A 25,387-nucleotide genomic window follows, 5' to 3' on the forward strand; every position below is an offset into this window, starting at 1 on the left:
CTACACTGCTGGTGGGAATGTAAACTAGTACAACCACTATGGAAAACAGTGTGGAGATTCCTTAATGAACTAAAAGTAGAACTACCATCTGATCCAGGAATCCCACTACTGGGCATCTACCCAGAGGAAAAGAAGTCATTATACGAAAAAGATACTTGTTCATGCATGTTTATAGCAGCACAATTCGCAACTGCAAAAATGTGGATCCAACCCAAATGCCCATCAATCAACGAGTGGATAAAGAAACTGTGGTATAGATATACAATGGAATACCACTCAGCCATAAAAAGGAATAAATTAACAGCATTTGCAGTGATCTGGATGGGATCAGAGACCATTATTCTAAGTGAAGCAACTCAGGAATGTAAAACCAAACATTGTATGTTCTCACTAACAAGTGGAGTTAAGCTATCAGGATGCAAAGGCATAAAAATGATACAATGGACTTTGGGGACTTGAGAGAAAGGGTGGGAAGGAGGTGAGGGATAAAAGACTACAAACTGGGTTCAGTGTATACTGCTTGGGAGAGAGGTGCACTAAAATCTCACAAATCACCACTAAAGAACTTACTCAGGTAACCAAATACCACCTCTTCCCCAAAAACCTATGAGGAAAAAAATTTTTTTAAATAGAAACAGTAGATTCCCTCTTATATAAGGCCAATTCCTCACCAGGATTCTATATTCCACCAACTTTCGTGACCCATTCACTGATTCTTTGTTCAAGAAATATTTATGATAATTTACCATAAGAAATTGGGATATAACCATAAGCACAAACAACTTGATCCCAAGCTTCATAAGATTACAGTCTACAGATAAGGAGAAGATATATCAAACAATCACACAAATAAATGTAAAATCATTTTAAGTTATAAACGGTAGCATGAAAGAGAGGTACACAATACTCAGTGTTGAAGCAGGGGAATCTAACCAAGTCAGGGAAGTCCGGGAAGCAAGCCCTCCTGAAGAAAGTAATAGTTTGTGCTGTGTATACTTATCCTTATGAAGGATAGCTGAGGAATAAGTAGTAGGTCAGTACAGAAAGAAGGAGCATTGTAGACAGAGGAACAACATGTGCAAAGGCCCTGGGGAAGGCATATGGCACAGATGAACCCTGTTGCTAGAGCAGAAAGAGCAGAGGGGAGAGTAAGGGAGATGAAGCTGGAGAGTAGGCAAGGATTCAACAATGCAGGACCTTAAATTAAAAGCAATGGTGAGGAGCTTGCACTTTGTCCTCAGAATCCTGGGAGACCTTCTAGGGCTTTTAAGTGAGAAGTCAAATGACCAGATCTCTATTTTGGATGTTACCAGATCTGCATTCTGGATGCACTGCGTAAAACAAACAGCAGGGGACAGAGTATATGGAGACAGACTGGTTGGAAGGTGAGAGAGGATGGAAGTTGAAGCTAAAATGCAGAAAAGAGGAGGCATTGCAGACAAAGTCATTAGGATTCAGTGTTGGATTGTAAGGGGAGTTGCGGGAGAGAGTATCAAGGATGAGAAGGGTACACAGAATGAGAAGCAGATCTGGGGGAAGATGGGTGATATAAACTGCTGAGCTAGCAGTGGGAGAAGCATTTAATGAACTACTTACAGAGGTGTGGACAGAGGTAAGGAACAATTCTGAGAGAATAAATAACAAAAGTTGTCAGCATTTGAACAATGTTGGAAACATTTCATTCCGTCTGATTTGCTTTGGGACAATTCACTGCCAGCTATAAATTTGTGGAAACACTGCCACAATCTTAGCAGACAAGATCGGCAGAAAATCGCTTAGAAACACTGAAAACATGTGACAAGGGGCTTTCCGTGAAAAGGGTGGATGGGAAGCAGTAAGGACCCCCTTCATGAAGCACCTGGTCACCCTCCGGCCACCAGAACCACAGGAACGCGGTGGTAAGTGAGGGAAAACACATCTAGGCACACGTCACGGTGGCACCTCCCAGCAGGTCCCCAGGGTTGCGCCCCTGGAGCTCTGACAAAGAGTGTGGCCCGGAAATGTTATGTTTGGACTGCGAGTTTTGGTGAAAAATAACAATGCATCAGGTTGCAGACAAAGCAGACCCTGCTATGTGCGTTTATGGGAGCCAAGCCCAACAGGAACCACAGGGAATGATCCAGAGGAGAGCGATGGACAGACACCAAGAGACACACCAGAGAGAGGCTCTCAGGAGGAGGCTCTGTGGCCTCCAGACCATGTCAAAGCCAAGGCAGAAAGGATGAACTGAGGAAAGGAGGAAAATTTCCTCTTAAGGAAGGTAAAATCCAGAAGGGATCCCTAAAATGGTGAGCAGTTTAAACCTAGCAGTTTTGCATTAATTCACATAAAGTGTAATGAAAACTGTTAAGACACACAAGGAGAGACTGGCCAATCTACAGTCACAGAGGAAGACCCTTCACACCTCTTCACAGGATCTCGCAGCAGATTGGCTGAAAAGTATCCTTGAAACTGCAAACCTCTCTCAAGGAGACCCACTGAGTTGGGCAAAGGCGGGGCTGACTTAATTCTCGCCTCCCTGCTCTCCCACGTAGCCCTGCGTTTCACTCCATTCCAGGGTTTCTGGGACACCCGAGAAAGCGCGTAGTCCAGGGAGCATGTCTGCCAACTGAAGGCCTTGACAAATGACTTTCTGTACTGGCTGAAGGCCAGGGCCCAGTGTACTGATAAGGAAGCTCTTCCAGAAAAAGGGTTGATTTACAGAGGAGTGAATCTGCATGAAAGTTTACCACCAAGATCCCTGCCTGCCTTTTGCAGGCTCTCCTGCAGCCATCTACTTCATTTTTGATCTCAGGAAGACCAGAGCTGAGGTAAGGAGGAGGGTGGACTGGTGGGAAATGTGGCCCTCCACTCAGGTACTCCTCCTGGCAAATGTCCCTTACAGCACAAGCCACAGGTGCTGGTCAGTTAATGCTCATCTGTATCCTGACAATGGCTGAGACTGTGGTTCCTAGCAAAAGTCCCCTCGCTGCCCCCACCACTTCCCTTAGGGAAGAAAGGTCAATGTAGAAAAAAATCAGAGGACTACATATAATGTAGATATCTAGTGATTCTTCATGTGTAGTTTTTCTTCAGTCTTTTTCGGGAACTCAGGGGCCGGGATTGTGTCTCATTCATTATAACTGAAAAGGAGTCAAGCATGTTTATGAATGCATGTTGATTGAAATCAACTGGTTATGTCGCCATGAGGCAATGAAACTCTACTCACTTACTAACCCAGATATTCTCATTGTCTCTCTCTCTTCCCATCACTGGTCATCTGAAACCTCTCATTCAGGAAGCCATGCATTATTTCACCCAACAGTGGTTCCCATTGTGGACCACTTTGTGGGATTTCAGGGCTACGTGCAAGCTGCCTTTGTACTTGTCTGCACATGAAGGAAATTTGTGCTGTGTATACTTGAGAGAACACATTCCTTTCCTTCAAAGACTGTAGTTAAGTCACAGGAAAACTCAGCTAGGGGCATGCCTCTGATATGGCCCCCAATCACCCTCCAAGCAAAATAGTAGATTCAAAAAAAAAAAAAAAACCACAGGACTACCTCCCAAGAGGACGGCAGAAATTAGCACAAATCTAAATAGTAGAAAGGATTATATTAGTGGTGATAGTCCCCATTCCCCATCAAAACCAGTTGGGTTCTGGAGATTAACAACTACAGCAAAATCAATCAAGTAGTAGCCCAACTGTAGCCACTATGCCAGCCATGATAGTTTCTTTGGTAGAGGTGGAGTTAATGCAGCTTTAGGTACGTGATATGTAGCTGCTGGTTTGGTGACTATGTTGCTTTCTATCACCATCGGAAGTGTGACTCAGAAAGAGTTCACAGGCACATGGAAGGAACAGCACTTTATATTTTCAGTTTTGTACCCATGGCTGTGTTAACTCTCTCATCTTCTGTCATAATAAAGTTAGAAGTCTAGACCATCTGGTCACTCCTCAGAACATGAAATTGATCCACCGTATCCATGATGTCACGCTCACAGGATCAGATGAGCAGGCAGTAGGCAGTATAGTGAAAGATACATGCAGTCTACATTCTTTTCACACTGATAAAATTTGGGGGGTTCCAGTGCTCAGAGGCATACCAGGACATCACATCCAAAATAAAAGACAAAGTATTGCATCTTGTACCTCCCACAACAAAAAAGGATACATGATACCTCGTAGGCTTCTTTGGGCTCTGGAGACAGCATATTCCCACAGGAGGGAAAACAGCTCTCACCCATACCCCAGGTGGCCTAAATTTTAGACCTGCCACCTAAATTTGGGGGCCCAGAGCAGGAAAGGGTTCTGTAGTAGGTCCAGGCTGGGTCAGAAGCCCTGCTGCTCAGGCCCCATGGTACATCTGGGTTGGAGCACAGGCAAGTCCAGAGGGCTAAGTAGGATGCACAAGCAGGTTGCCTGAGGCCCATCTTGTCCACACCTCCAGCACTGCCACCTCTACCCCAGGTCAGACCTGTGCCCATGAGGGGATCCCTGAGAACTAGTTGCTGAGGAAGAAAAAAAGCCTGAGCTCATTTGATTCTTACAACACTACTATGAGCCAGGTGGTGCATCACACCCATTTTGCAGTTACAGAAATGAGGAACAGAGAATGGAAATGAGTTGCTTGAGACCATATACCTGAAAGGTGGACAAGGCAGCCCTCAAACCTAAGTTCATTATTCCAAATACCCTGCTGTTTCTACCGATAATATTAGAAGCATGGTCTAGTTGTTATACACACACACACACACACACATACATAATAAGCACACATATATATGTTACTTATGGAGAAATGAAAATGCACACACATAAGTATATAGCAAAGGATGGAGAGTCTCAGGTGACGATTAATATAATAAACACATAAACAAAGACAAAAACATCACTTAAACACCTAGGAGAGATACACTGACCTGAGTAATACATGGAATGTTGCTCTGGTCAATTCCAACTTGCTGAAATAAAAAATGCAGGTGAAAGTACACATTACAGCAGAGAGTGGCAACAACAAAAATGTAACTGAGAGACCATTGTGTGCATGAAAGAGAAAATACCCCAAGAGTATGATGTCTTCCTGGGCTGGTACTTTACCAGGCTAAAGTATGCCTTGCACACTTAAGTACACCCCTATATTTGTCCTAAGGATAGACTTTATTATTATTATTATTATTTTATTATTATTATTATTATACTTTAAGCTCTGGGATACATGTGCAGAAAGTGCAGGTTTGTTACATAGGTATACACGTGCCATGGTGGTTTGCTGCACCCATCAACCCGTCATCTACATTAGGTATTTCTCCTAATGCTGTCCCTCCCCTAGCCCCTCACACCCTGACAGGCCCCGGCATGTGATGTTCCCCGCCCTGTGTCCATGTGTTCTCATTGTTCACCTCCCACTTATGAGTGAGACTATGTGGTGTTTGGTTTTCTTCTTGTGTTAGTTTGCTGAGAATGATGGTTTCCAGCTTACTGAGTTTTTGCTGATTTGAGAAGAGCTAAGCTGTATTTTGGATATCATACAAACGTATTCTAATTTTTCAAGTAGTCAGAAGTCAGCCATTATTCATATTGTCATTCTCCCATGGATAATATGTCTTTGTTTCTTTGGTTTTCAGAAGCTTGACTATCGCTCGCCTCCATGTGGTTCTCCTTGTATTTATCCTGCTTGGGTTCCTCTGAGTGTCAGAGAGAACATGGGGCTCACCTCAAGTGTTTCTCTCACTGACCACAATCCTACCTATTGTTCACTACCTAAAAAGACTTATGTCATATATATTTTGGTCTACTTTTAGAGTTGTTTCTGGTGGGAGGGTAAGCTTGGTACTGGTTATCTTTATGGCTGCAAACAGAAGTCCTTGTAAGATTGCTTTTGAGTGCAAGTGCATTGGATAGTACATTTGAAGTACCTAACTTTAGTTTTAGTTTTACTGTTTACAAAGTAGTTAAAACAACTACCAATTTCTGTGTGTTTGTGTAGTTATGGTGGTGGGGGGAAGAGGTATAGTTTCAACTGATACTAAATTATTGCAAAAAAAGAAACATCTTAAGTAGAAATGGATTACTGAACCTCTGCCACTTTCAGAAACTGTGTCAATTTGGTTGTTCCTCCAAGGAACTTGATGTAAATATCCAAACTTTCCCTGCATTGGTTCTTCCTCCTGTAAAAATATTTGTCTAAAAATAGAAAAAAATTACCATAAAGGAGCCAATATCTTAGCAATTTTCAAGTTTTGCTCCATTCTGATTATTCTATTTTAAGCTAATTCTGGATATGAATTTAACCTGTTCAAAACAATTATAATTTTAATCAAGTTATTTTCTGTTTTAATAACAAAGAAATAGCATTGCTCAATCCCCATAATCAACAAATTTTTATGGAGTAACTACTGTATACCAAATACTGGTGCTGGGTATATGGAATTTAATAGCATGCACAGATAGTTTAGATTTTAATTTCAGTGACTTCTAGTCTATAGTCTTTTTGATTAATACAAAGCTCTGCAACCCTCTGAGGGAAAGGGCTGTGTTTCCTACTCTCTTATAACCCTACAAATGTATAATACTATGTATTTCTTCAGTATAAGAAAAGTTATCAAATTCTCATCAATAAAGTTTAGAGAATAATTGCAGCTAAATGAATCATTCATTAGGGCTAAATGATGACAGCAATTTCCTGAAAAGTCTAAAAATATATGCTTGTATATCATCAATAACAATTACTTATGTTATAGGCTTTACCTTCTTAGGAAAGTCAAAACTGTGTTATTTGACCTTGGTGGAAATGGGCCTTATTAACATATAATGAATAAACATGACAACCTAGGTTGATTCCCTGACAAATTTCCCAGAAATATCAGTTAGCACTTACATAAAAGTGGAAAAGTTTTGGGGCTAACTAGCCAAATAATGTTTAACCAATGAAGCAATATGATGTCTGTATTTAAAAGTATACATGACCCTGCAAAGATTTTCTATTTTGTATCTAAAGCAAATGTGAGTCTAAATGTAGAGATAAGGGATTTTTACAAATAAATTATTTTACCATTTTACGCTTTAAAAAGTAATCATTTAAAAAGTTTATTCTTTATCCTACCTAGCAGATTAAGGATCCCTTCATTATAAGCTGCAAAGAGACGAAGAGAATCTTTAAAGAGGAGCATAAAAGCAGCATGTATTATACCATTAGTGAGTTCATCAGGATTTGCCTGAAAATTAAATAAAAAGAGTAACCAATTAACACCACAGCTAGAAAATTATTTCTCCCACCTAGAGTTACAGGATGCTATTTACTATATTTTTAAACAAAATTTATAAAGCTCTTACGTTAAAACTAAGAAGAGTATTAAACTGGGTTTGAATAACTGTAAGTGTGTTTAGCAGTTCTTCAGTATTCATATTTCTTATCACACCATCTGTCCTATAAAAGATGAAAGAAAATCATGAACCTCAATAACTAAGAGTTTTAGAAGCACTGTGACATCAGCATCTTGAAATAGGGCTGTTTTTGACAAACTACAAAGCAGACCACATGTAAGTCCAGTATTTCTTGCTTACAAACTAATGATATTTACTGACCCTCTCTTGGTTTTTGTGATGTCAGATGAGATCATTCTATACGCAAGTGACTTTTCATTCAAGTACCTGCTGTATCGTCTGATGGAGGTTGACATAGTATAGCCTAAAAATGAGATATTTTTATTATTTCCAATTCAACCAACAGTAGCTTTTTACAATACGTCAATAAATGCAAAGATTTATTCCACATTCACCTGTATACCTCAATAATATCTTTGAAGCACAAAAGCTAGAATGGTCTTTATTAATCACCTATTCCAAAATTCTTCAAGCTTTCTGTTAAAGATTAATTTTTATTTCCTTAGAGCCTAGATATCATCCCTTAATGGGGTATTGATGGTGATATTCCTGAACAGATGAAATAATTGAACTGTATCAGCTCCTTTGACATTTTCACAGAAACTATTATAAATTGTTAGCATTTTCCTTACTCTCCTCATCCCACGGCCACTATCCCACCTCCTCTCTCCCTCCACTCAGCAAATGACCTGCCGCCTACTTCATAGAGAAAAAGGAGAAGGCAGCCATGGTAGAAACTCAACTAATCTCTACTCAACCTCCAAATGTATGCTGATTCCCCTTCAATTTATTCATTCATTAAACAATCACTTGAGTGCCTACTATAAGCCAGGCGATGTACTAAGTGCGGGAAGTTCAGCAGTGAAAAACAACAGACAAACATTCCTGCCTTCATAGGGCTTACATTTCAATGAGAAATGACAGACAACTATGTAAAAAAAAAAAGGGGGGAACACAGAGACAGTCAGTGAGAAGGGGAAATAATAAACCCGTCAGAGAACTGGTGTAAAGGTGCTGCAATTTTTGGTAGGCTAGACAAGGCTTCGCTGAGTAAAGACCTGTAGGTCTCATTAACTTTTCTGTCTCTAGCACATGACATATTCTGTTATTCTTAGTAAGCTCCAAAATATATGTTGTATCAATGAATTTGGGGATTATTTACATTCTTAAAATGTGTAGCACATCGCAGCCTTCATAATTTAGAACCTTTTTTTAACTAGGCATGGTTTTTAGAACTTTTCCCTCCTTGGCATATGGAAATATTTCCATCAAAGAATCATCTTACCTTCTATGACACTTTTATCCAGGAAATTGTGTAAAGTGAACAAAGAGCTCCGACATGAAACATGTTTAATGAAACGCTGTCAAACAAATGTGCCAAATTCTAAAATTAGTTTCTGTACACACAAAAGTTCGTTAATGATTGTCATCATGAATGTATACTTAATTCTATCACACACCTTGTATCTATTTCAGGAGCATTGATTAAGTTGCACACAATCATATCCTGTGCTGGCCAACATAAGGATTTGCAGTGCTGCCAACTCTCCTCTGTTTATATACTCCCCAAATAAACAAGGAGTTAAACATTAAAGCTCATGTGAATACACACTGTTTCCCTCTAAGACTTTCTATCTAGCCATGCCCCACTCTTGATTTTGAGTAATTTTAAGTTACAGAAGTATGCAAATAATAATATGATACATCTGTGGACCCCACTACCTAGAAATTATAACTGCTAACTTTCTGACATACCTGCTTCAAGTGTATTTTTAAAATAAGAGAAAATAAATGGTTACAGATAAAGCCCCATCCCCAAGATCTATTTCCTGCTTCTACCTAGAAGTAACTGGTATCATAATTTTAATGTGTTTTCTTTACAGTCTATTTTCCTTATAGTTTCACATGTATTTGTTCCATGGACAAGTACTGGGTGTATTTTAAAATTTTTTACATAAGTAGTTTTGCACTCTAAGTGTCATTCTGCTTCCTCTATTGGCATTGTTTTTGAGATCTAGCCTTGTTGGTATACAATTCCATTTAATGTAATACAGCATTTCATTGTATAACTACACTAAATTTTATCTGTTCTCTACTGATGGAAATTTAGGTGATTTCTAGTTTTTCATTATTATAAACATGATGTGAGAAGTGGATTTGCTGAATCACCGGGATGGGCATTTTCAACTTTTTAAGTGTGTCTCAATGTTCTCCTCTCCACAGTGATAAACTGCAGCAGCTACATGTATCCACAGAGTATGTGAATTCCCATTACCTCAATGTCCTCCCAACTATTCATACTGTCAGAAATTTTAATTTTTGCTAATATGAGCATGTCCGCAGATGGTTATTAGACATTCTGGTTTCCTTTTGTATAAATCCTCTGTTCATTTCTTTTGCTCATTAGTCTATTGTAGTGCCTTTTTCTTACTAATTATGTATTCTGAATATTAACCTTTGGTCTATAGTATATATGTCGCAAATATCTTCTTTTAACTATGGTGCCTTCGCTACCCAAATGTCATAAGCATATTCTCCTACATTTTCTTCAATTTTATCTATTTTTTGAATTTAGATATTTCATCCACGTGGAATTTATTTTTGTGTATGGAGTAATATAAGCATCTCATTCTATTTTTTTCATAGGGATGCTGTTTGTGCCAATAGGCTTTATTTTAAATTCTTTCCCCCATACTTTTCCCCACATTTTTTAGTGCCACCAAGTTCCCATAGAAGTACAGTTCTATAACCAAGCTCTCTATTATGTTCCATTTATACATATGTTCTATTTTTTACCAATACTATACTGTGTAATTACTGTTGCTTTATAATGAGTTTCAAAATCCAGCCAATTTCTAAACCCTAATCTTTTAATACAAAACTTACTGAGGAAAAATGTTTGTGAATTTAAAATAGAAAATAATAAGTAATTTAATGCTATGGAGCATTCCAGTTGTTCTGTAAAATATAGAGAGATGGGTAGGTGATGAGGTAATGTGTTTAGGTGTACAGTCTCTCTTGGCAAAGTAAAGCAGTAATGAGGTAACACATTTCTAAGGGGCTTTTTGGGGTCTAAATCCTCTAAAGAATTAAATATCCACTCTATTACAGACATTGTTATCCAGTGGCTATTTTTATCAGTGATTAAAATGATACACCTCAAAAATACTGATCACAAAGATATATTCATTAATAAAAACAGATAAAAATATTTTAAACACATACTGCTATTCGCTTCCCTCACTTGCCACTAATTAAAGTAAAAGGTAGTAAGCCCTTGACAAACCAAGAACATTTTGCAATTGCATGCTTACAGTCCTTTGTACTAAGGAAGGAAACGACTACCATTGGAATATACATCATGCTCACCTCATTTCCATGCACCATGAGGTGATGTATAGTAACCAGGGCTTTGAACACCGCCACCCAGCTACTGCTCCTAGTTTTTTCAGAAAGAACATTAGCCAGATGTTCAACACGCATGTTAGTTTCATTGATGTACTGTATTAGATCTAAATTAGAGACAATGACAAGCATTAGAATACAGACTGAGAAATAATTTTCAAAACCAAAATTGGTAATTTTAACTTAAGTACAGATGCAATCAAATGTCAGAGAAATGACATAGGGAACCCTCAAAAACATTTTCTTCATTACATGTATTACAATTTGCACTGTTATATGTTACATGATATTTAATGCTTTTAATTATCTTGCATACTTGATGGCGGGGGGAATGAATCCATTTTGGTCCGCAAGGCCCAGCAAAGCAGATGGCACATAACAGGTTCTGGTCAATACTTATTAAATGAATGAACAGTACTGAAGAAGGTGACATACCCAAGATCATACAGGTAGTTAAGTTTCATAATTTGATTTTCACATTCAAGAACATGCAATGATTCCCTCCTTTTTACCAGTTCAAAATCCTCTTTGCTTTCAAAACTGTCTACAAACTATCATTACACAACAACTTCATCCATGGCACTTATTAATTAATGAGCATTTCTTTAGGTTTTCAGAAGCCAATTCTGGCATATATTACATAAGTATCCAGGACTGTGTAATATATACAGAGACTCTAGTATGTGACCTGCTGAGAATAATGCTTAGCAAACATGTATATATGAAATTAATCTCTGTTTAACTTAGTAACTTGCTGTAACACATGCACATTATCATGACGATAAGAAGATAAAAATTCAGAAGGCAAATACAGATTAAGTCAATGAATAGTTTAAGCAAAATACCAAAATAAAGGGGTGACCAAAAGAATGAGTTAGCGATGAAGGTTTCAATAGCAGTAAAATTTAATTATATTACCAATAGCACACATTGTTTATGAAGTCACTGCTCACTATAAATTCAAACAACAGGGAGTGGGAGTCTATCCTTTGAGCAACGGGTCACTCTAGGAATCAAAAATCTTCCTCCTAGAAACATATACAGGGCACAAAAATTGTGCCATGGACACTCTAAAGCCTATTCATGGATGTTAGGTTAGGAATACCTAAGGGAGAATGTATTCAATAGACTTTCCTTCAGAAGACTCGCTGAATGTTATAATTTATAAGAGCACTGGGGTGAACTTGGGAAAAGAAACCTTTCTAAGAAGCCTGGGTTATTATTCCACCCTCTTTGTGTCCTATCCTAGTTGAATAATTTCTAAATATTTTGGAATTTGGAGTTAAAAACACTAGAGGTCGCTTTGGGAGGCCGAGGCAGGAGGATCACCTGAGGTCAGGAGTTCAAGACCAGCCTGACCAACATGGAGAAACCCTGTCTCTACTGAAAATACCAGATTAGCTGGGCGTGGTGGCGGGCTCCTGTAGTGCTAGCTAAATGGGAGGCTGAGGCAGGAGAATCGCTTGAATCCGGGAGGCACAGGTTACAGTGAGCAGAGATCGCCACTGCACTCCAGCCTGGGTAACACAGCCAGACTCTGTCTCAAATAAAAAAGAAAAAAAAAAAAGAAAACCACCAGAGGTTCCCTTCTGTGCTCAAAGATTACTAGAAATGACAGTTCAAACTCCCCCTCCTGCAGGGACGTGGAAAAGGGGAGGGCACTGAGGTGAGTGGGAGGGGAGTGGGGGAAGGGGAGGGGAACAAGGTGCCGCCATTAGGAGGTTCTTCCCCACTCCGACTGCACTAGTGGCATGGGCTGCCCATACCCGGCCTCCTACTCACCAGCCAGTTGTTTCGGCTCGGGCTCCGTGGGCTCATCGGTGGTCGCCCTGAGGGCAGCCTTGGATGCAGATAACCCCATGGGCGAGTTGCAGACCACCAGTCACAAGGGTGATGGCGACAGAGTCCAGCCCCACCTCTTCCAGACCACAGAGGACCGCATCCCTGAGGAGGGTACTGGCACCCCTGGTGTTGGACGAGGAGCCCCAGGTGATGGAAGAAATGCCTGACACTGCAGGTGAGCCGACCTTACTTCATGCAGCCTGACGCAGACATCCAGCATTATGAGGTGGGATTTCAACTTGCGAGGAGCTCGGGCTCTGCAAGAATGCTGGGAAAGAAGGCTGCCCGGCCCAAGAAGGCATGTACCACGAACTTACTTGGTTTCTGAGGGCAAGTCCAGGTTTGGGGCAGGGCATCTCTAGAGGAGCTAGGGCACTTTGCATACTACATGGCACAGTAACAAAATAAACAACCACCATTAATGAATATTATGAGGAAGGGGGACATGTTGGGGACTCCACATGAAAGGTCGCGAGATCTTCAGGTCTTGGAAAGTTAGGTGATCCTGTGACAATACCTTGGAAATTCTTGATATGGCATTGTTAGGGAAGCTTCAGTCACACATTATCAGGGCTGTAGCCTGCATGAGGTCATGTCTTCCTACTCTTCAGGCAGCATCAAATCCACAGTCCATAGAGTTGTTCATAGTATTTCTTTATTATCCTTTTAATATCTGTAGACTCTTCAGTGATGTTACTTCTCTCACTCTTCATTTTGGTAATGTATTTTTTTTTTTCTCTTGATTGGTCTGCCTAAAGAGTTAACTGTGCTTTGGGAGGCTAAGGCGGGTGGATCACGAGGTCAGGAGATCGAGACCATCCTGGCTAACACGGTGAAACCCCATCTCTACTAAAAAAAAATACAAAAAACTAGCCGGGCGAGGTGGCGGGCGCCTGTAGTCCCAGCTACTCCGGAGGCTGAGACAGGAGAATGGCGGGAACCCGGGAGGCGGAGCTTGTAGTGAGCCGAGATCCGGCCACTGCACTCCAGCCCGGGCGACAGAGCGAGACTCTGTCTCAAAATAAATAAATAAATAAACCAACTTTTGGTTTCATGAGGTTTCTCTGTTTTCTGTTTCTATTTCATTAACTTGTGCTTTTTATTATTTCCTTTCTTCTTGCTTTGGGTTTATTTTGCTCTTTACTTTCTGATTTCTTAAGGTCGAAGGCTAGGTTTCTGACTTGATATATTACATCTTTTATAATATAGCCATTTAGTGCTACACACTGCTTTTGTTGTCAAAAGACCTTTTTCTAACTTTGGTCTTTTAAAATTTGAGATTTATTTTATGGCACAGAATATGGTCTATCAAGGTAAATGTTCTTCTTTCTTTTTGAGGCGGAGTCTGCCTCCGTCACCCAGGCTGGAGTGCAGTGGCGTGATCTGGGATCACTGCAAGCTCCCCCTCCTGGGTTCACGCCATTCTCCTGCCTCAGCCTCCCAAAGTAGCTGGGACTACAGGCGCCCGCCAACACACCTTGCAAATCTTCTGTATTTTTAGTAGAGATAGGGTTACACTGTGTTAGCCAGGATGGTCTTGATCTCCTGAACTCGTGATCCACCCAACTCGGCCTCCCAAAGTGCTGGGATGACAGGCGTGGGCCACCACGCCCGGCCGTAAATGTTCTTTGTAAACTTGAAAAGATGTATATTCCTCTATTATTTAGTGGAGTGTTCCAATTAAATGTGTATTACACTTGTGATTTTGTTGTTGTTGTTGTTTTGTTTTGTTACTGAGAGAGGGTTCTGCTCTGTCACCCAGCCAGGTTGGAGTGCAATGGTGCAATCTGGGCTCACTGCAACCTCTGCCTCTGGGCTCAAGCCATCCTCCCACCTCAGCCTCCTGAGTAGCTGGGACTACAGCCATGTGCCACCACACCCAGCTAATTTTTGTATTTTTTGTAGAGATGGGGGGTTTTGCCATGTTGCCCAGGCTGGTCTCAAACTCCTGAGCTCAAGTGATCTGCCCGCCTGCACCACCCAAAGTGCTGACATTACAGGTGTGAGGCACGACGTCTGGCCACTTCTTGATGATTGTATCACAGTTCACCAAACAAAGCTCTGTTCATTTCCATTTTTTAGAGCCTTCCTCCTACCCTATGCTTCAGTTTGGAGATTTTCTTTTGCTATGCCTTCAAATTCACTGATCTTTTCTTCTGCAGAGTCTGATCTGCTGTTAATCCCATCCAGAACATGTTGCGTTTCTAATATTGCATTTTTCATCTCTAGAAGTTCCATTTGGTTCTTTTTATATTATTCCATGTAACGAGCGTAATGAAAGATTTTAAAAGAATGAACATTTTCCTTTAAACCCTTGTGGATATTATAATAGCTATAATGGTTATTTTTAAATGTTTGCTAATTCCATCATCTTGGGCATTTCTTGGCCTGTTCCTATTGACTTATTTTTGTCTGCTGTATGGGTCACATTTTTCTGCTTCTTCCTATACCTAGTAATTACTGATTGGATGCCAGATACTGTTAATTTTGCTTTGTTGAGTGTTGTATGTTCATGTACTCCTTTAAGGAATGTTGAAGTTTCTTTAGACAGGCACACACATTACTTTCAAATCACATCTTTCTAAGGCATATTTTCTTAAATGGCTTTATTGATATTTAATTCACAAATATCTTTGTTATGAGAAAAGCCTGGCACTGTAACATTGCCTCAAACTGGGTCCCCCAAACTGGGAAGGAGCCAAGATACCAAAGAATGACCAAAGAAGTCCGTCTTATGAGTTTATTAGGACTTACATGCAGGGCACTCCTGGGCAGCAGCAGGACAACTCCAGAGATCTACCCCACCTCCCATCTCTAAGCTGCTTTTAAGCTAATTTCCCAGCTCTTTGCCTACTGTGTGCAATGAGACTGTTTGCTGTAGTAGGTTCCCAGATACATTCCAGGATGTTTGGGTTCTCAAGGACATCTGCTCCTTGGCTGGGCACCATGGCCTTGGCTCACTGCCAAGCCTTGAAGTTTCAAGCAGTGGACATACACTCTTAAGTAACATGGTGGGGGACCCATCACACTACAACCTCTTCCCCATTTCGTGTAAAATTCAGTAGTTTTTAATATATTCATAGAGTTGTGCAACTATCACCAAGATCAATTTACAACCTTTCCACCACTTTCAAAAAAAAACCCTGTACCCATTTGTTTTGACAACCCCCAGCTAAATTGGGGTTCCAGTACCAGAGGAGCTAGCAACCCTGCCCAAACTCTGCAGCTTTGAAGAGCTCATTTATTAGCTCTAATAGATTTTTTTTGTGTGTATGTGCATGCATTCTTTAGGGTTCTCCCTATATATCAAGCCATATGCAAATAGATACAATTTTACATCTCCTTTCAAATTTGGGTGCCTTCCCCCGCCCTCAGTTACCCTGGCTAGAATCTCTAGTACAATATTGAAGTGGTAGGAAAGAACATCCTTGTCTTGATCCTGATCTTATGCAGAAATAATTCAGTCTTTCATTAAGTATGATATTAGCTGTGGGTTATTCATATATGGCCTTTATCAGGTTGGGGAAGTTCCTTCCTCTTTGTAGTTTGTTGAATGTTTTTCTCATGAAAATGTGTTGGCTTATGTCAAATGCTTATCCTGCACCTGTTGAGTTGATCATGTAGTTTTAGTCCTTTATTCTTTAATCTGGTGTATTATATATCGATTGATTCTTGTATGTTGAACTGTCCTTGCACTCTTAGGAAAATTTCCACATGGTAATGGGGCCTCATTCTTTTTATATGTTGCTGGATTCGGTTCCCTAGTATTTTTGTTGAGGAATTTTGCATCTATATTCATAAAGAATATTGGTGTCTAGTTTTCTTTCCAGATGATGTCTTTGGCTGGTTTTGGTATCAGAGTAGTATTGTTCTCATACAATGAGTTGAGAAGTATTTCCTCTTCTGTTTTTGAAGAGCTTGTAAAGAACTGGTGTTAATTCTGAACTGGTATATGAATTCAAATGTTTGGTAGAATTCACCAGTGAAGTCATCTGGTCCTGGGCCTTTACTGGTGGAAAGTTTTAAAACTAGTAATTCAATCTCTTTACTTCTCATAAGTTTATTCAGATTTTTTGGTTTTTGGTAGGTCAGTTTTGGTAGTTTTTGTTTTTCTAAAAATTTGTCTACTTCATCTATGTTATCTAATTTATTGTAATATAATGGTTAATAGTTTTCCCCAATGATCCTTTTCATTGTTAAAAATTTTTATTTTTAATTTTTGTGGACAGGTGTATATATTTATGGGGTACATATTTTGATACAAGTGTGCAACACATAATAATCACATCATGGAAAATGGGGTATCAGTCCTGTCAAGTATTTATCATTTGTGTTACAAACAATCCAATTATACTCTAGTTGTCTTTAAATGTACAACTAAATTAGTATTTAGTTGTACATTTAAAGTCACATTGTGGTACTATCACATTCTAGGTCTTATTCATTCAATAGTCACATTGTGGTACTATCACATTCTAGGTCTTATTCATTCTTTCTAACTATATTTATTTTTACCTGTTAACCATCCCCATCTCCCCTCCACCCACCCCCAACTACCTTTCCGAGCCTCTGGTAACCATCCGTCTACCCTCTATCTCCATGAGTTCAATTGTTTTGATTTTTAGATCCCACAAATAAGTGAGAACATGCCATGTTTGTCTCTCTGTGACTGGTTTATCTCACTTAACATAATGATCTCAAGTTCCATCCACGTTGTTGCAAATGACTGAATCTCATTCTTTTTTATGGCTGAATAGTACTTCATTGCGTATATGTACCACAGTTTCTTTATCCATTCTTCTTTTGATGGACACTTCTGTTGCTACCCAATCTTAGCTATTGTGAACAGTGCTGCAACAATATCTCTTTGGGAGTGCAGATATCTCCTTAATATACTGATTTTCTTCATTTTGGGTATATACCCAGCAGTGGGATTGTTGGATTGTGTGAGCTCTATTTTTAGTTTATTGAGGAACCTCCAAACTGATCTCCATAGTGGCTGTAACTAATTTACAGTCCCACCAACAGTGTAAAAGGGTTCCTTTTTCTTCATATCCTCGCCAGCATGTTATTGCCTGTCTTTTGGGTAAAATTCAGTTTAAGTGGGATGAGATGATATCTCTTTGCAGTTTTGGTTTGCATTTTTCTGGCGATCAATGTTGAGCACCTTTTCATATGCCTGTTTGCCATTTGTATATCTTATCTTGAGACATGTCTATTCAAATCTTTTGCCTGTTTTAGAATCAGATTATTAGATATTTTCCTATATAGTTGTCTGAACTCCTTATATACTCTGGTTATTAATCCCTTGTCAGATGGGTAGTTTACAAATATTTTCACCCATTCTGTGGGTGTTTCCTTTGCTATGCAGAAGCTTTTTAACTTGATGTGATCCCATTTGCCCATTTTATTGTTTCCTTTGCTATGCAGAAGCTTTATTGTTTCTCTTTGCTATGCAGAAGCTTTTTAACTTGATGTGATCCCATTTGTCCATTTCTGCTTTGGTTGCCTGTGCTTGTGGGGTATTACTCAAGAAATTTTTGTGCAAATCAATGTCCTGGAGAGTTTCCTCAATGTTTTATGGTAGTAGTTTCATAGTTTGAGGTCTTAGATTTAAGCATTTAATCAATTTTGATTTTATTTTTGTATATGGTGAGAGACAGGGGGTCTAGGTTCATTCTTCTACATATGGATATTCAGTTTTCCCCACACATTTTATGGAAGAGATTGTCTTTTCCACAATGTATGTCCTTGGAACCTTTGTTAAAAATGAGTTTGCTGTAGGTGTGTGGATTTGGTTCTGGGTTCTCTATTCTGTTCCACTGATCTATGTGTCTGTTTTTATGCCAGCTCCATGCTGTTTTGGTTACTGTCGCTCTGTAGTATAACTTGAAGTCAGGTAATGTGATTCCTCCAGTTTTGTTCTTTTTCTTAGGATAGCACTGGCTATTCTGGGTCTTTTGCAGTTCCATATAAATTTTAGAATAGTTTTTTTTCTATTTCTGTGAAGAGGGTCATTGATATTTTTATAGGGCTTGCATTGAATCTATACATTGATTTGGGTAATATGGACAATTTAACAATATTGATTCTTCCAGTTCATGAACATGGAATCTCTCAATTTTTTGTATACTCTTGTATTTTCTTCACCAGTGTTTTATAGTTTTCACTACAGAGATCTTTCACTTATTGGATTAATTCCTAGGTATTTAGTTTTATTTGTGACTATTGTAAATGGAATTACCTTTTTTCTTTTTCAGACTGTTCACTGTTGGTATAGAAATGCTACTGATTTTTGTATGCTGACTTTGTACCCTGCAATGTTACTGAATTTATCAGTTCTAATAGGTTTTTGGTGGAGTCTAGGTTTTCCCAAATATGAGATCACATCATCTGCAAACAAGTATAATTTGACTTCTTCCTAATTTGGATGCTTTTTCTTTCTTTCTCTTGTCTGATTGCTCTAGCTAGGGATTCCAGTACTATGTTGAATAACAGTAGTGAAAGTGGGCATCCTTGTCGTGTTCCACATCTTAGAGGAAAGGCTTTTAGTTTTTCTGTATTCAGTATGATACTAGCTGTGGGTCTGTCATATATGGCTTTTGAGGTATGTTCCTTCTGTCCCCAATTTTTGAGTTTGTTTAAATGATGAAGGGATGTTGCATTTTATCAAATACTTTTTCAGCATCAATTGAAATGATCATGTGGTTTTTGTCCTTCATCCTGTTGATATGATGTACCCCATTACTTGATTTGCATGTGTTGAACCATCCTTGCATTCCTGAGATAGATCTCACTTTGTCATGATGAATGATCTTTATAATGTATTGTTGAATTCAGTTTGTTAGTATTTTATTGAGGATTTTTGCATGAATATTCATCAGAGATATTGGTCTATAGTTTTCTTAATGTATCTTTGTCTGGTTTTGGTATCAGGGTAATAACCCAGGGATTAGAATAAAAAATCTTAGAAATTTACTTGATGCTCTGTTCTACTGTGGTTCAGCTGGCAGTCAAACCACAAGACGATACACTTCCCATTCTTCCCTCCCCCTTCCACAGGCAGAGGTGCCTCTCCCTGTGGCCACAATTAACACTGTCCCTTGGGGAGGCTATTCCAGGCCACTTCTGACATTCACTTAAAGCTCCAGGGCTCTTCATTCAGCTTGTGGTGAATGCTGCCAGGTCTGGGACTCACCCTTCAGGGCAGTGGGCTCCCCTCTGGCCAAGAACAGGTACAGAAATGCTGTCCAAGAGCCTCCTCATTGTCCTACCACATTGTAGCTGAGCTGGTACCTAAAGAGCAAGACAAAGTTCCCTTTACTTTTTCCTCTGCTTTTCTCAAACAGGAGTCTCTCATTGTAGCCACCACAGCTGGGAATGTGCTGAGTCTTACTTGAAGACAGCACATCTCAGAGCCCAAGGCCCACAGTATATTCCCTAGGTATTGCTGCTGGTTATTCAAGGCCCAAGGGTTCTTTAGTCAGCAGGTGATGAATTCTGCCAAAACTGGATCCTTCCCTTCAAGGCAGTGGGTTCCTGCTTGGCCCAGGGTGTGTCTAGAAATGTTGTCCATGAGCTAGGGCCTGGAATGAGGGCCTCATGACTGCCCAGTGCTCTATCCTACTGTGGCTGAGCTGGTATGCAAGATGCAAGACAAAGTCCTCTTTACTCTTCTCTCCTTAAACATTTCTTTGATGCTAGCTGCACTGCTTGGCATTGAGGGAAGGGTACCACAAGCACTCCCTTAGGTATGTGTCTCACTAGGTCATGTGCCACCCTAGTCCACAGCTCAGCACTAGGACTCACCTAGGAATTGCAGTCTTTGTATCCTAGACTGCCTTCCAAATTTACCTGGAACCCCAGAGCACTTTGGTCCATGGTGGCGAAGCCTGCAAAAACTTAAGGTCTGACCACTGGGAAGGGGAATTCTCCTCTGGTTAGGTCTGGTCCAAATGCTCCCTACCTGCAAAGGCAAGTTGCTACCAGAGGATGAAGGAAGGGTGGTGTCTGTGAGTCAAGACTGTCTCTCCTATCGTCTTCAATGACTCTCAGAAATACTAAGTTAAAACCAGGTACTACGATTGCTAACCTGATTTCTGGTTCTTGTGACGGTGCTTTTCTGTGCACAGATAATTGTTAAAATTTCATTTCTGTGGGGGGAGGGAGGATGAACAGCATCGGCTTCTATTCTGCCATCTTGCTTTGCCCCTTTGGATATAATTCCTGTTTTCTTTTTGTATGGCTTGTAGTGTTGTCTCCTATTTCATTCCCAATTTTAGAAATTTGAATCTTTTTTTCCTAGTCTAGCTATAGGATTGTCAGTTTTGTTCATCTTTTCAGCAAACCAACTTTTGGTTTTATTGATTTTTCTCTATTGTTTTCCTGTTCCCTCTCATTTGTCACCATCCTAACCTTTATTATATCCTTCCCTCTGCTAGCTTTGGGTTTAATTTGCTTTTTTTCAGTTCCTTAAGCTGCGAAGTTGGGTTATTAGTTTGAAATCCTTTCTCTTTTTTACTGTAGGCATTTATAGATATAAATTTTCCCCTAAGCACTGCTTTCATTGCATCTCATAAGTTTTGGTTTGTTATGTTTTTATTTTCATTCATCTCAAAGTGTTTTCTATTTTCCCTTATGATTTTTTCTTTGACCCAATGGGTATTTAGGAATTTATTGTTTAATTTCTGCAACTTGGTGAATTTCCCAAATTTCCTTCTGTTATTGATTTCTAATTTTATTGCATTGTGGAGAGAGAACATACATTGCATAATTTCAGTCCTTTAAATTTATTGAAACTTGTTTTATGGCCTAACATATGATCTAACTTAGATAATTCTTCATGTATAGTTGAGCAGTATGTATATTCTGCTGCTCTTTTTGGATTGTCTTATAAGTTGTCTGTTAGGTCTTCTTGGTTGATAATGTTGTCCAGTTCTTCTATTTCCTTGTTTATCATCTACCTAGTTGTTCTATCCACTATTGAAAGTGGTGTATTGAAGTCTCCAACAGCCATTGTTGAATTTTCTTTTCTTTTTTTTTTTTTTTTTTGTGGCGGAGTCTCGCTCTGTCGCCCGGACTGGAGTGCAGTGGCCAGATCTCAGCTCACTGCAAGCTCCGCCTCCCGGGTTTACGCCATTCTCCTGCCTCAGCCTCCGGAGTAGCTGGGACTACAGGCGCCCGCCACCTCGCCCGGCTAGTTTTTGTATTTTTAGTAGAGACGGGGTTTCACCGTGTTAGCCAGGATGGTCTCGATCTCTTGACCTCGTGATCCGCCCGTCTCGGCCTCCCAAAGTGCTGGGATTACACGCTTGAGCCACCGCGCCCAGCCTGAATTTTCTATTTCTGCTTTGATGCTGTCAGGTTTTGCTTCATGTATCTTGGGTTCTGTTGTTATATGCCTATATGCTTATAATATCATCTTCCTGGTGGATTGACCATTGTAACTTTATAAAATGCCCATTTATCTCTAACATTTTAAAAAATCTATTTTGTCTGATATCAGTTTAGCTGTTCCAGCTGTTATGGTTGCTGTTTGCATGATATATCTTTTCCCATCATTTTAACTTTATTTGTATCTTTGAATTTAAAGTTTGTATCCTGTGAACAGCATATCATAGGACCTTGTTTTGTATGTATTCTAATAATCTCATTCATTCATTCATTTATATCTAATTACTGATACACGATGATTTATGCCTGACATTTTGCTCTTTGTTTTCCATATGCTTGTGTTTTTTGATCTTCTATTTCTCCATTACTGCCTACTTTTGTGTTATGTGTTTTTTAGTATACCATCTTAATTCTCTTGTTTCTTTACTATATTTTTGAATTATTTCCTTAGTGGTTGCCCTGGTGATTACAATGAACATCTTAACTTAAAATCATCTGGTTTTAATTAATACCAATTTAATTTCAACCATATTAAAAAAATTTCCTCCAACATGGCTCTATTCTCGTCTCCCCTCTTTTGGGCTATTATTGTCATACATATTATATATTTTTTACATTATATGCCCATCAACACATCCTAGAATTATTGCTTTATGCAGCTGTCTTCTAAATTAAGTAGAAGAAAAAAGAGTCACAAAAATACAACATACCATCTTTTATATTTACCTATGTAGTTACCTTTACCGATGATATTTATTTCTTTATGTGAATCTGAGTCACAGTCTACTGTTCTTTCATTTCAGCCTGAATAACACTCTTTAGTATTTCTTCTAAGATAGGTCTGCAATGCCAAAGTCTCTTGTTTTTCTTTCTGGGAATGTCATTACTTTTTCTTTTCTTTTCTTTTTTCTTTTTTTATTCGATCCAACAGATCCACCAGTAAGGGGTTGTCATTATTTTACTTCATTTTTGTAGGATAATTTTGCTGGACATATAATTCTTCATTGGCACTTTTTCTTTCAGCACTTTGAATATGTCATCCCACTGCCTTCTGGCCTCTACGATTTCTGATAATAATGTGGTTGTCAATATTATTGACGTTCACTTGTATGTGATAAGTCGTTTCTCTTGCTGCTTCCAAGATTCTGTCACTGGCTTTAGACATTTTGACTATGAAATGTCTAGGTGTGGGTTTATCCCACTCAGAATACTTAGAGTTTCTTGAATATGTAGATTCATAGCTTTCATCAAATTTGGGGAGTTTTTGACCATTACTTCTTTATGCCCCTCCTTTCTTTAGCTAGAACTCCCATTGTGGGTGCATTGTTATGCTTAGTGGTGTCCCACAGGTCTCTGAGGATGTTTGTTTTTCTTCATTCTTTTTTCTTTGATACTTGGGTCTCTGATAATTGACCTATCTTCAAGTTTACTGATTCTTTCTTCTGTCTACTCAAATCTGTTAAGTCTCTCTCATGAATCATTCATTTCAGTTATTATAGTTTTTAGCTCCTGAATTTCTATTTTGGTCCTTTTAAAATTTTTCTCTTTGTTATCTCTATTTGGTGAGATATCCGTTTCCTGATTTGTTTATTCATGGTTTCCTTTTGCTCTTTGAGCATATTTACAACTGTTGACTTAAATTATTTGTCTAGTAAATCCAAGACCTGGCTTTGTCTAGGACAGTTTCTACTTTTTCCTGTCAGTAGGCCATACTTTGTTTCCTCGCATGCCTCATAATTTTTTGTTTAAAACTGGACATTTTGATGTTATAATGTGGTGGCCCTGGAAATAAGATGTCCCTCTCCCCAGGGTTTGCTGTTGTTGTTGTTGATTTAGTGAATCATTAAATCATGGTATTGCCACCAGATAGGAGAGTAAGCTTCAATTATAAATTATGAAACCTATACAACATATTAAATTTTTAGAATTATGTTATTTGAAGAAATCCACTTGCAAAACTATAAGGTGCATTAATACTAGAAATGAAAAACAAATTAAGAGAAAAGCAAAAGGACTATTAAAAGTGATAGTTATTTTGAGGAAATTATAGGTTTCTCCTCACATTTTTCAAGTGTCCTTTATTGTATTTTGTGATTTTAAAAATTGGACATTTTAATTTTATATTAAGAAAGTAATAAATAGTCATTGTAGAAATTCAAAAAACAATTTACAGAAGAGTTCAAAGTGAAAAATAAGACTCCCTCCTGGCCTTAAGCTGAGTCACCAGAGGTAATGAGCTAGTTAGCATTTTCTCATGTAGCCTTTCAGACATTGTACATTATATGTAGATTTTAAAAAGTAACTTGTTGTGAACTTACCAAAAAGTTGGAGGAATAGTACAAAGAACTCCCATGTTCACTTCATCCAGATTGTTCAATTGATAACACTTCACATTTCTGCAGTGTGCATGCCTACGTGTGCGTACCACCATTATCATATGGCTTTTTCTTAACCATTTGAGACCAAGTTGCAGACATGTTCCATCACTCCTAAACACTCCAGTGTACAAGTCTCAAAAACAAAGACACTCTTGTACATAACTACCACATTGTCAAAAAAAGGCCAAGCCCAAGAGTGATTGATTTGGCTTCTAAAGTAATGACATGTCCTTTTAAGATTAAGTTTGTTACCTACATAGACAGCAAGAGGAAGATGGGCCAAAGGTGCCAGCTCCCCATACCCTTGTTCCCTGCACCAAACAGGACAACTTCTGAAAGTTGCTGCACCAGTTATGGGACACCCCATTGCTGAGGAGCCCCTTTTAGACTGCAGCTAGCAGTTTTATATTCTGTAGCTATACCCTGAATGGGGCAGGGCAGATAGCCTCAGACCTCAACAGTACTCAGGAGATGAGAAATCGTCTGTCTCAGTAATGGCCTCCCAGGAGAGTTTAGGTGGTTAGAGATAGCCTTGAAACAGCACCTCATCACCCTCCCATCCTCTTGTGTTCTGGGAGGATCACAATACATCCTGCCAAGACTCAGATAACTTGCAATTCAAGCCTAGCTTGCATAGATATATGCATGCCAGGTCACAAGGGCACCATGGCAGATCCACTCTCTACAACTCCATCCCTTACTTTTCAAATAGCTAGTTAAGAATTCTCAGGAGCGGGGTGGGCAGAGCAAGATGGCCGAATAGGAACAGCTCCAGTCTCCAACTCCCAGCGCGAGCGACACAGAAGACCAGTGATTTCTGCATTTTCAACTGAGGTACTGGGGTCATCTCACTAGGGAGTGCCGGACAATCGGTGCTGGTCAGCTGCTGCAGCCCAACCAGCGAGAGCTGAAGCAGGGCAAAGCATCGCCTCACCTGGGAAGCGCAAGGGGGAAGGGAATCCCTTTTCCTAGCCAGAGGAACTGAGACACACAACACCTGGAA

General features: G+C 39.4%; 1 protein-coding gene and 1 long non-coding RNA gene across 2 annotated transcripts in view; one reads left to right on the top strand and one right to left on the bottom strand.

The window, feature by feature from the left end:
- The first annotated feature begins 2,694 nt into the window (after positions 1-2,694).
- Positions 2,695-25,387, top strand: part of MTCP1 (mature T-cell proliferation 1) — an 81,957-nt gene continuing 59,264 nt past the window's right edge. Inside the window, exon 1 of the mRNA XM_011963203.1 lies at positions 2,695-2,810. The gene's annotated coding sequence lies outside the window, so the exon portion shown is untranslated. The remainder of the gene's footprint in view (positions 2,811-25,387) is intronic.
- LOC105527020 lies at positions 24,065-24,837 on the bottom strand. Its single transcript, XR_001004179.1, has 2 exons — positions 24,291-24,837; positions 24,065-24,225 (listed from the first exon to the last, which is right to left on the bottom strand). It is a non-coding gene; the product is annotated as an uncharacterized LOC105527020 (long non-coding RNA).

Source organism: Colobus angolensis, unplaced genomic scaffold (assembly GCF_000951035.1).
Source record: "Colobus angolensis palliatus isolate OR3802 unplaced genomic scaffold, Cang.pa_1.0 Scaffold601, whole genome shotgun sequence".
Taxonomy (NCBI): Eukaryota; Metazoa; Chordata; class Mammalia; order Primates; family Cercopithecidae; genus Colobus; species Colobus angolensis.